Genomic DNA, 12,528 nt, shown 5'->3' on the forward strand with positions numbered 1-12,528 from the left:
CTGTCACCAGAGCGTGTATGAATACATGTCAGCATCTTGCACCCCACACAGACCATGATAGCCAAAGCTGTTGGGAAATGTGTAGAGTGAATGAAAACACAGCTGTAGCTGGAAAGTTTCTCAGTTCCTGAGTTCCTTCAGTCCTGCCCGACCCTGCCCGACCCTGCCCAGCCTGGCTGCTTATAAAATAATCACTCAGAAGCTTATATTAATTATTATAACTGCTCGGCCATTAGCTCAGGCTTATTACTGACTAGCTCTTACACTTAAATTAACTCATAATTCTTATCTATGTTTAGCCACATGGCTTGGTACCTTTTCTTAGTTCTGCCTTGTCCTCTTGCTTCCTCTGTGTCTGGCTGGCAACTCCTGACTCTGCTCTTCCTCTTCCCAGCATTCCTTTAGCCTGCTCCCCTTGCCTATACTTCCTGCCTGGCTGCTGGACAATCAGCATTTTATTAAACCAGTGTACAAAGCATTATCCCATAGCACACAGCACTGTTCCTTTCCTCGGCAACACAAATCTTACTCCACTTTGTTTCCTTTTACAATTGAATTTTACTATGAAACATTCATTGTGAGTTGTTTTGAAAGGACTTTAAAAAAAAAATTTCAAGATTAAGCCAGATATGATGATCCATACCTGTGAATCTCAGTTATCAGGAGGCAGAGGCAGGAGGATCACATTTAGAGGCTGGGCTGGGCTACAAAGCAAGACTTTCTTTCCTTCTCTCAGCAGGGAATAATATTGTTTGATGACTAACACCTGGTAAATTAGGAGCTAGAGAAATGGCCCAGTCAGTAAAGTTCTTGTTTAACAAGCACGAGGACCTGAGTTCAGATTCTCATATGCCACATAAAAAAGCTTGGTAGGGCGGCACACACTTGTAGTGTCAGTGCTTGGGAGGTAGAGACAAACAGACCCCTGGGGCTCTCTGGCCAGCTAGCCTACTTAAATTGAAGAGTTCCAGGCTGGTGAGAGACCCTGCCCTCCCGCCCTAAAGAGATGCATGGCATCTGAGGAATGACAACCGAGGTTGACCTCTGACCTCTACACCCATGCTCACATGCAGGCACATACACACATATACACACAACGTAATTGGATCCTAAGAGGGTGTGATTGGTCTCCACTAGGAGATGACAGGATCCAGTTGGTTGTCATAGCACAAGACATCAAAAGCAAAGATTGCAGCTGGGTGGTTCAATTCACAGCTCCACTCCTCACTCCATAGACCTCATCATAAGTTTCTCTATGAACCTCATCCCTTACTCTAAACTGGAGACAGTCCCTAACTCAGGAAGCTGGGTGAGGTCAGAGAATGGAACCTGTGAAGTTTTTATAAAAACCATACCACAAAGTGCCTGTAAGTTTTAGGTATTGTTGTTTTTCCTCTCAGGGACTATCTGGAAATTATTTTTCAAAAATTCTCTATCACACACATCTAATCTCTGGCACTGCAAAGGCCTTCAATACTTAATTTAAATTTTAAAAATAAATGGCCTATGAATTGCCAAAATATCTGATATTCCTAGTGTGTTAGAGCCCAGGATCCAGATAACAATGACCTGAAGGTTCCATGCAGTGCCGTTCTTGCAGATGGCCCTCATAGTACCTCAGTTTCCTCAACTAGAAAATGGAAATAATAATAGTATTTTCCATTCCAAAAAGTAGAGTTAGTGAATGGGTTGACAGACAGCAAGCAGTGCATAACTGTTGACATTTTTTTTAAATTACTTTTATTTATTGTTATTTTAGAATATATGTATAATTGTCTCTGTGTGTGTGTGTGTACACATAAGTATGGGTGCCTGAAGAGACCAGAAGAGGGCATTAGATCACATGGAGCTGGAGACACAGGTGTTTGTGAACTGCCTGTCGTGAGTGCTGGGAACTGAACCTGAGTGGTCTGCAAGGGCAGCCAAATGCTCTTAACTTCTGAATCATTTCTTCAGCCCCTAGTGTGTAGATGGATTTTTCTTTGGGCTGCCAGCTCACAAAAGATTACATTAATTGGGAAAGCTCAGCCTATAGCTTAGGCTTGTCCCACTAGCTCTTATAACCTAAATTAACTTGTTCATATGCTTGTCACGTGACTTGTGGCCTTTCCCTCTCCTCCTGCATATCTCTCTCTCTCTCTCTCTCTCTCTCTCTCTCTCTCTCTCTCTCTCTCTCTCTCTCTCTTTCTGCATCTAGCTGGCGATTGGCTGTTTAACTTTTTATTAAACCAGTCACAGTGACACATCTTTACACAGCGTAAAGAATATAAGAATATTCCACAACACACAACACTACTGTTGGTCCTTTACAAACAGCCCCCCATGAGGTAAGTAAAAGTGCATTTTATTGGTGTCCCTGTTTTATCTCCCAGGCCCTTTCTAAATCCACAGATCTTCAGTTAAACACTGGACAAATGGAATTCTTCCTTCTGCCTCATTAATAAGCTAAGGTGTTTTTTTTTTTTTTTTTCCACATATCATGTCAGATCTCAATGAATAAAGTTCCACATAAGGACAACGATTCTCATTTGAAAATGCCTCAGTAATTAGTTCTGTAAATGCATTTTCAGATTGGCTATGGGTAGATGGTTCTGGGAGCTCTGGCTAAGACGGACTGTGGGCCCCTTCTTCTGTTGCCGGCGACACTGCATAGATGATGCACAGAGACATCTCCATGTTTCCTAGGAAAGCCCAGAAGCAGCACTTATTTCCAGCCCACAGCTGCAAGTGTCTTCCTTCTTTCTACAACTGTGAAAGGTTGCAGGAGTTGAGTGACTGACCTTCAAGAAGACTGAGGAAGCCAAAGGAAGTCAACATGTCAGGAAGAAAATCTCTAAGGAATATTCACTCACATAGAGACAGTCAGCATCCAGAACACAGTGCCCAAAGGGCTTCATGTGCTCCAGACAGTCGGCATTTCTCATTTAAACCCTAACAGATACCACAGGCTCAGTATCCTTGATGGTGGGGAGTGTGTCTTCCACGTGGTTTCGCACAGTTCTCTGATTGATGAAAGAAGGACACCAAAAGAACCAGGCTCAGCTGGAGATTGTGATGATACAGTTCAAGAAGTTACTGGGTTTTTGTTTTGTTTTTTTTCTTGTGTGGATGCTAAGTTGGTAGACTATGCCAAGGTCTTCTGGGGACATTCAAAGATGAGTCAACACAAGAGTGTAAGGCCAACACAGTGGACAGGAAGCCAAGAGGTAAAGAGGTCCATTAACTAGGTCATTGTTTGAGAGAATGCAGCCAGCCAGCCATGAATCCTCAGGATTTTTTAGTTATAAATCTGGTAACTTCTCCTTAGTCTAAGCTGGTTTGAATTAGTGTCTATCACTTACAACTGCAAAAACAAAACAAAAAGCAACTCTGACTCATAACTGAGGTACAGGAAAAGTCATGCCGATTTATAACATGCAGTACTTTTACCTCAACACACCTAGAATATTTAATGTGATATCTATGTTAGTCTATGCTGCTCATATTTCCTCAAGTACTTCCCCACAAACTCAAGGTATCTCATTAGACAAACAGAATTTTACTCACACAGTAAGGGAGCAGAGTGTTTGAAGATCACAACTATATCAAAAACTTGGAACACTTGAGAAAACACACTTCCTGGTAGTAATGATCACACAAGCTTGGCTACCCAAGAGAACTCTTAAAGCATGACTTTCAAAGTCACATTCTTCCGTTTAGTAATCAGGCTAAAAATAACCTGCGTACAATGTCTGGCCGATGATTGAAACACATTGCCCAGAAACCCTTGTACCAGTTATCTGTAGCAGGCTCTAAGCTGGGCTGCCAATATTTGGACCTTGTAGAAAGAGGCCTATGGAGAATTCATTTTACACACTCTACTCCTTCCACCCCCTGACTGTCTCTATGTGGTTGTCCTCTGGCCTCCAAGCAGTAACTCCATTCCTCAGTATCTCAGTAAACTTGTGGCCCTACAGCAGTGACATCATTTACCTTATAGAAAGGTTTACCTGGAAGCTGTGCAAAACCAGGTTTGTCCACTCTGTCCTATTACATAAGCCCAGGACGTGGGTGGCTCATGGCTAACCCACCTGAAGCTCTTAATAGGAGGCCCCACGGTGGGCTTGGCTGGCACTGATAGCATCATTTGCCTTGCTTTGGGCATCCACAGGGCTCCTACTGGTTTCAGCTCTGACCGTGCACTGTAGACTATGGGTTAAACATTTCACAGTAACCCTTAAGTAAGCAGTCACAAAATCTCATGACATTACATCTATTGGTGTCTCCAATTCATTCTTGAGAAAAAGTCAAAGCAGTGGAGCAAAATTAAGATTACACCTTGCATAAATGGGGAGACAGAGCCAGGTTCCAGTTCATTTCCCCTGCTATCCATAGGCCATTGTTGTTATGCCTACTGTATTTCCACTCTTTGTGTGGTGTGTTGTGGGATATTTGTGCACTATGTCAAAATGTATTGCTGCGATTGGTGTAATAAAATGCTGAATGGCCAATAGCTAGGCAGGAGGTACAGGCAGGACTTCAGGGCAGAGAGAAAACTCTGTGAATAAGAAGGCAGAGTCACCAGCCAAATGCAGAGGAAGCAGCATGAGCAGTATGGAGAGATGTGGTAATGAGCCATGCAACAGGATGTAGATTAAAATAAATTGGTTAATATAAGTTATAAGAGCTAGTGGGACAAGTCTAAGCTAAGTTTGAGCTTTTATAACTAATAAGAAGTCTCTGTGTTGTTATTTGGGAGCTGGCAATCCAGAGAAAGACTCATTACAGTGGGGTGTGTATGTGAGTGTGCATGTTGGTGTGGATGTGGATGTACTTGTGTGTATGAGGATGTGTACATGTGTGTACATATACACGAAGAGGCCAGAGGACAACTTCAGATCTCATTTTTGCAGTGCTAACGACTTTATTGGTTGTAGCTTTCTGTAATAGTTTCCATCTGTTGCAAAAAGAAGTTTTCTTGATGAGAGATGAGGATGACACTTATCTGTGTATACAAGGAGAAATATTTAAGAATGTAGGTAGGGACCAGGGTTGTCCAAGAGACTCCCAAAACATTACAGACTGTTGCTGCTGCCCTTCCTCGGTCCCTAGAGGTAGGAGGTAAGTCCCTGTCTTAGTTACTTTCCTATTACCATGACAATGCTCCATGATCAAGGCAACTTATAAAAGGAAGCATTTAATATGGGGGCTCAGAATTCCAGAGAGTTAGAGTCCATGACCATCATGATCAAGAACATGGCAACAGGCAGGCCAGCATGGTGCTGGAGCAGTTGCTGAGAGCTTACATATTATCCATAAGCAGGAGGCAGAGAAGGCTAACTGAGAATGGCTTGAACTTTTGAAACCTCAAAACTTACCTCCAGTGACACACCTCCTCCAACAAGGTCACACTTCCTAATCTTTCTCACACAGTTCCACCACTATGACCAAAAATTCAGATCTATGAGCCTATGGAGGGCATTCTTATTCAAACGACTACATTCCACTCCCTGGCCCCCATAGGCACGTGGCCACATCATAATGCAAAATGCATTTAGTTCAACTTCAGAAGTCCCCATAGTTTTTCACAATTTCAACAAAGTTTAAAAGTTCAATGTCTCTTCTGAGACTCAAGGCTCAATTAAACTGTAAAAAAAAAAAAATATCAAATAGTACAAAATTATATACATCCAAAAGAAAACAAATCAAAAGTGGCCATAGCAGGGAAAACTATATCTTGCAGCTCCACGTTGAATGCTAACAGGCTTGGGTGCTTCTTTCTTACAGCTTTGCTGACTGTAACACTTCTCTCTCTTAGTCTAATTCCACACCGTCTGCAGCTCTCCTTGGCAAATATCCCACAGCTCTGGCATCTCCAGCATCTTTGGATCTCTAACACAATCCGGGCTTCACTTTTGCAGCTTCATGAAATGGGCTCTCTGGGCCCGAATGCAGGGGATGCCCCCCAAATGTCTGGCCTCAGTGGCTCTCTTCATCTACAAGGAAAGAGTCTACAAGACCTTTGCTCCTGTATTCTTCATGACTCTAAACCCAGAATCATGAGGCGGATGCTGTCATGGTCAACTCTCTGTTTAGAATAGAACCTGGCCATCTCCTTGAATCACATAAGATTTGTTTGTTTTGGTTGTTGCTTTAGTAGCAGTTTTCCTTAGGTCTTTTCTTATTACAAGGTAGAGGTTTAGCTGGGTGGGGTCTTGCCCTGAGGTTACCGCTTCCTTCATTCCGCTTCCCATCAAGCCTCTCATCTCCTTAGTACAGGCCTTGTCTCCAGTGTTAAATGTCCTGGTGCCCTTTTCCCAAACTGTACATTTTGTGTTTCTTTTTGCCCTAGCTGCTCTTTTTCATGGCAGATCTTCACAGGAGTGATTACTAATAACCAAGTGACAGAGTTATTATTAGGCTGTCTTGAAATCTCCTCTGCCAGTGAAATTAATCCAGAACTCTTCAGTTTACCCTCAAGCAGATTCTTCAGACAAGGGCAAAAAGCAGCCACATTCTTTGGCAAAGTATCACATCCGTTTCTAGCCCTATTCCTAATATTAAGTTTCCCTCTGAAACCTCTTGAGCAGGGCCTCCAGAGTCCATATTGCTCTTAGCATGACCATCTTCCCAGCTCCAATGGTAATGGCCAATTAAGCCCTGCTTACAGAGTTCAGCTGCTTTCCTAGCCCCAAATACCAAAGCCTTCCACATTCCTCCCCAACACAGATGGTCGGGCCAGTCACAGCAAGCTACTACTATTACTGTGACCAAACATGAGGACCAAAGCAACTTCTAGAAGAAAGAGTTTATCAGGAATTTACAGTTTCAGAGGGTGAGTCCATGACCATCTCATAGACAAGGAACCTGGCAGCAGCCAGGCAGGCATGGTGCTGGAGCATTAGCTGAGAGCTACATCTTGAACCACAAGAAGGAGGCAAAAAGTGAGAGATAACTGGGAATGATGTGGCCCTTTGAACTCTCAAAGCACACCCCCAGTGATGGCCCCCAGCCTGTGGGGCCCAGGAAGTGGAATGTGGTCGTTTGAATGGCTCCCATAGGCTCGCGTGTTTCAATGCATGGTCTCCGGTTGGTAAAACTGTCTGGGAAGGATTAGGAGGTATGTATGGTCTTAATGGAATAGGTGTGTCACTAGAGGTGAGCTTTGAGATTTCAAAAGCCAGACACATTCCCAATTTTCTTTCTCTCTGCCTCATGATGTCTCAGTGTGTGAGCCCAATCTTGTAGCAGGCCTTGGCAGCTAGTCAGAAATGCAGATCTGGGGCCATATCTCGGATCTATCGTGGCTCCAGAAGATGCTTCAGCACACCAAGATGTCTTCCGAAGGATCCAATTGGCCAGTCTGGTGTCACCGGTGATGATGAAACCAAAGAAAGCAAACTCCTGCTGTATCTGCCATTGATTAGCTCAAACTTTCTTGTAGCAGGTTTTCTTAGCTAGGAGAGATCTGAGAAGCAGTATCTGGGATAATGCTTTCCAAATCACACTCAGTGGAGCACGAGGCTTCAGTCCTCCAGGGCCTCCTGGGAATAGGGATTGTGTAAGGCTACCCAGCAGAGCTGGGCCTCCGGGCTACAAATCCACTTCAAACAGAGCTCCTATGCTTTGATCAGCTTTAGGAACTGGGATTGCAGTTTGATTTCCTCTGAGAAGATATATCTGCACTGCTTTTGCTGATCAGTCAACCTGTGTTGTTCCACATTGTCCATCAGTCACATGAGCACGGTCCTCAAATTGCCCCAGTCATGAGCTTGGGGAATGAACCTGCTTCTATTTTCTTAAACACTTGCCTTGGAGTACAGATGTGACCTTTAAAATGTCAAACCCTCTGTTCCCAAGAGGACGGCTCAGTTACTTTCCTATCTTATTTTAACATGTAATATCCAAGAAAGACACTAATGTGGAAAATTCTGAATTTGGCATATATACCACCCTTGGTTTGCCCTCTAGCAAAAGCTCTGTGTACTCTTTTTTTTCTTACAAAACAGTCTCACCAAGCAATGGGAATTTGACGCTTAAGGTCAACACCAGCAGTCCAGTTTTACCCCTAGACTAAGCATTTGGGAGTCATCTTTAGTGATCGGCATTGCCTTGTGACTACTGTTATAGTCTCTCAGAATTTGCTTAAGAAGGATGCTACATGAGGATCAGGGAAAAAAAATGCATCCCATTTTACTACAGGAGGGGATCTCTCTCACCAGCAGGGGAGCTTCAGGCAAGCTACTTACTGGACACCTGTGTACAGTTAGTTTCCAGGCATGAGAATCTCTAAAGTCCCGACATTGTAGAGGTAACAGTATGACAAATATAAAGAAAGTGTCAGCGACAGATGCTTTTTCCAAATGGAAGGCAAGTGTGACTGTTAAGTGTAGACACAGCCTCTCTGAGATGATGCTAGCTCTGCTCTAGGTTCGTTCTTAGCTTAGCAAGAGGCACCTGGGAAGGCCTGTGGGGAGATGGCTCAGCAGGAAAGATGAATACTATGAAAGTATGAGGGATGGAGTTCATATCCCCAGCACCTGGGTAAATGCTGGACAGGTGTGGTGGCCCATTTGGAAGCTCAGCATTTGGGAAGCTAAGGCAGGGGAACTCCAGAGTAAGAGAAAAAGCTAGATCAGCTGATTGGTTGATCTCTGGGTTCAAATGAGGATCACTGTCTCAATATGCAAGATGGAGAATGAGCTAAGAGATATCAACCATCAGTTTCTGATCGCTGCATATATGTGCACATTGGCATAAATACACCACACACATAGCACACATGAACATGCATACATGAACACTCTCTCTCTCCCTCTCTCTCTCTCTCTCTCTCTCTCTCTCTCTCTCTAAAAATAAAGAAGAGGAAGGAGGAAAGAAGGAAGGAGCCATGTGTCCTAAAAGCTCAGGGTAGCTAGAGAAAAGTTAAGAGGGACACCTGTGGAAATAAACGAGGCCCTGTCAAGAGTCAAGGACTATATTGGGTAGGTCTTCATAAGCCATGAAAAAAGATGCAAGAAGCAATAACTTTTCAAATAAGCTTTACCCTGGGAAAATGTCTGCACGAAAAGACCATGCCATTCCCATAAGCAGTGGCCAATGTCCTAAAAGAGTGCTTTCCAATTTTATATTTCACTTTAGTTTTATAGGAGTGGCAGAGTTTTCCTTGGAGACACAAGAATTGCTTTGGGAATGGGTAGAGTTGTGTGAAGTGTATCACCTCTCTCTCTCTCCCTCTCCCTTTCTATCTGAACCTCTTACACTATAATGTAACCCTTGCTCACAGTGAACAACCTTTCCCTACAAGATAGGGCTACAACCAAGAGTGCCTAAGCCAACCTTATGCACACTTGGGCAGGGGGTGGGGTGGGGGTGGAAGCTCATTCACCCTAACCTTCAGCTCAAATCTCAAGCATCTCTACTCTATGAAGGCAACACCTCAAACACAATGCAACCAAAAATCTAACTTGTCTTTGTCTATAAACAAGTTAGATTCTTCTCCTTTGTCCATGTTAGCAGGTATCAATATGGCACCACATTGGTACAGGGTACCTGTCTAGTCAGTAACCATCAGACATCTGAATAAACAATTTAATAAATTAAAGTTCTGGAACCAAATGAAAGGGGGAATAAGCCAGGGAGGAGGGCTGGAAAGTCCGTGTGCCAGGGAAAGATGCCTTAAGCACTTCTGGGTCTATTTCAAGGGGGCAGCCCTCAACCTCACCTGCACAATCATCTGGGGGTCGTGCAAGAGCACACAGATTCTCCTCCACTCCTGATGTGGTTTGATGGGATACAGTCCAGGTATTGAAGATTTCCCTGTGGATTGTCTTCTGCATCCCAGTTGAAAGCAACTATCCAGGAGTTACTGAAATTGAGGCCGTCATTGCTTAGGCCTCTTGCAATTTCTTGTGTGTGTGTGTGTGTGTGTGTGTGTGTGTGTGTGTATACAAGTGTGCATTTATATGTGTGTATGTACATTGTGGCAGTCAGGACAACCTTAGGTATTATTCCTCAAGTATTACCCATTTTGTAAGAGAAAGGGACTCTCACTGGCCTCCAGCTTGCCAACAAGGCTAGTCTAGCTCACCAGCAAGTCCCAGGGTCTCATCTGGCTCTGCCTCTCCAGCACCGAGTTTCTTTAGTCAATGACTTCAGTCAAACTCTAGAGCCACCAGGAAATGCTACTCACAGAAGAAATGCCCAAAATAGCTGGTCTAAAGAGAGAGTTAATTGCTGATACTTATCTTAAGCATCAAATTCCCACTGACTATGAGAATACCATGGTTTTAAAGAAAAAGTATATGGAACACAGGGGACTACTGTGTCCCAAGAACCTCCCCTCCTGCCTCCTGAACCTGTGCATTGTCAGGGAACTTCCTCACCCTCGTAGGACAGAGTTTCAGATTAGACACAGGTTATTTTTGTCCAACCAATCAACTTCATTCACTAGATACTGCCTCATTTATTTTTACTACTGTTGTTTTTATTTATTAGGCCGGAAGTGTTCTGTGAGCATAAAACAGATGCTTTTAGTTCTAATGAAGAAAGAAACATCGAAACATGTGCCCTGACCTCTGAGCACCTGTAGGTGGTACAGTCATGGAGGCAGCTTTTCCCTATGCTGTGCCTTTCTAGACCAAACGTGGGCAAACTTATAATCTCTCTTTGTTGATCTGTCAAATAGTCATCATGGTAGTCTCTGCCTCCAAAAGATTTAATAAAAGTTAAATAAAATGATGCCTTATCTTGTTATCCTGTTAAGTCAGCCTGTGGTTGCTTAAGGAAGACTTTTCTCATTAGCTTGTTCAGTTATATGCATTGACAAGTGGGATCACGGTGTTCCTCTCCATAAGTCCTTTCCAGGACATAGTCAGATGGCAGGAAAGCTGACCCATCCGAGGGCTTCTCCACTAGAAAGCCTGGTAGCTGGGCTGAGATGGTGTGGTAGTTTATGTAATTGGCCCCCATAATCCCAAAGAGAGTGGTGCTATTAGGAAGTGTGGCCTTGTTGAAGTAGGTGTTGCCTTGCTGGAGGAAATGTGTCACTGTGGGGTTGGGCTTTGAGGTCTCCTTTGCTCAAGCTTTGTTTTCCTGTTGTCTTCTAATCCAGATGTAGCCTGTGCCATGTCTGCCGCAGAATGCCCCTGTGCTCCCCACCATGATGATAATGGATTGAACTTCTGAAACTGTAAGCTAGCCCCAATTAAATGTTTTCCTTTATAAGAGATGCTGTGGTCATAGTGTCTCTTCACATCAATAGAAACCCTAACTAAGACAGATGGCTAGAGCAGGTGGATCATGGTTGGTTAGGTCTGTCTGCTGTCTGTGGCTAATGTGGGCTTTCCCAAAGCATGGGATGCTTCCAGTTGTTGAACTTACTTGGAAGCTAGCCTCACCCTTGAATGAGGACTCTAAGGGAGAGGAAGTAGACATTTAAGTCTATTAAGGCCTGGACCTACAAATAGGTTCAATATCACGTTCTGCTTATTTTCCTGCTCAAAGCAGTTCCAGTACCTTGCAGACATAAGAGTGTCATCGTTAGGGTTTCTACTGCTGAGGTAAAACACCATGACAAGAAAGGAAGTTGTGGGGGAAAGGGTTGATTTGGCTTACACTTCCATCATCACTGTGGTGGTTTGAATAGAAATGGTCACATAGACTCATATATTTGAATGCTTGGTCATTAGGGACTAGGAGGTGTGACCTTGTTGGAGGAAGTGTGTTCCTATGGGTGGACTTTGGGGTTTCAAATGCTCAAGTCAGGCCCAGGCCCAGTCTCTCTCTCTCTCTCTCTCTCTCTCTCTCTCTCTCTCTCTCTCTCTCTCTCTCTCTCTCTCTCTCTCTCTTGCCAATTCAGATGTAGAACCTTCAGCTGCCTCTCCAGCACCATGCCTGCCTGTGTGTCACCATGCTCCCCTTCATAAGACTTTCCTTTCTAAGACCTTTATGTATCCCAGTGTTTTTTCACTGCAATAGAACATTGACTAAGACAATCATCCAAGAGTCAGGACAGGAACTCAAACGGGGCAGGAGCCTGGAGGCAGGAGCTGATGCAGAAGCCTTGATGGAGTGCTACTGATTGGTTTGTTCCTCGTGGGTTGCTCAGCCTGCTTTCTTAAGAACCCAGGACACCAGCTCAGCCATGATACCACCCACAATGGACTGAGCCCTCCGACATCAAACACTAATTAAGAAAATACCCTATAGGCTTGCCTATGATCCAGTCTTACTGACGAATTTTCTTAATTGTGGTTCCCTCCTCTCAGATGACTTTAGCTTATGTCAAGTTGACATAAAACTGTCCAGCACAGTCACCTCTCCAATGGAGGAATGATGCTCCAGTTTTGTGTTTAGTCCAACATCGTTTATAAAGCACATGGCAAAATGTCTAGCATATTAAATTATAATATTTCAAACAGCATCTATTGTAACAATAACCAAATGGTATTATAATAACATCATGGTGATATTCTGATCTTTTCATAAAGTTTGTGGAAGTCATGATCAGCACATGAGTAAATAAAAAGAAAGACAGAGACCATGGTA

At 43.7% G+C, this 12,528-nt stretch overlaps 1 long non-coding RNA gene across 2 annotated transcripts in view; it reads left to right on the top strand.

Annotated features, from left to right (window-relative positions):
* LOC114681577 overlaps positions 1–12,528 on the top strand; it is a 338,811-nt gene that overhangs the window by 320,990 nt on the left and 5,293 nt on the right. For both annotated transcript variants that reach the window (XR_003732919.2, XR_005091142.1), the window contains one exon: positions 11,093–11,170. This is a non-coding gene — a long non-coding RNA (uncharacterized LOC114681577). The remainder of the gene's footprint in view (positions 1–11,092; positions 11,171–12,528) is intronic.

The sequence above is a fragment of the Peromyscus leucopus genome, chromosome 3 (assembly GCF_004664715.2).
Source record: "Peromyscus leucopus breed LL Stock chromosome 3, UCI_PerLeu_2.1, whole genome shotgun sequence".
Lineage (NCBI taxonomy): Eukaryota > Metazoa > Chordata > Mammalia > Rodentia > Cricetidae > Peromyscus > Peromyscus leucopus.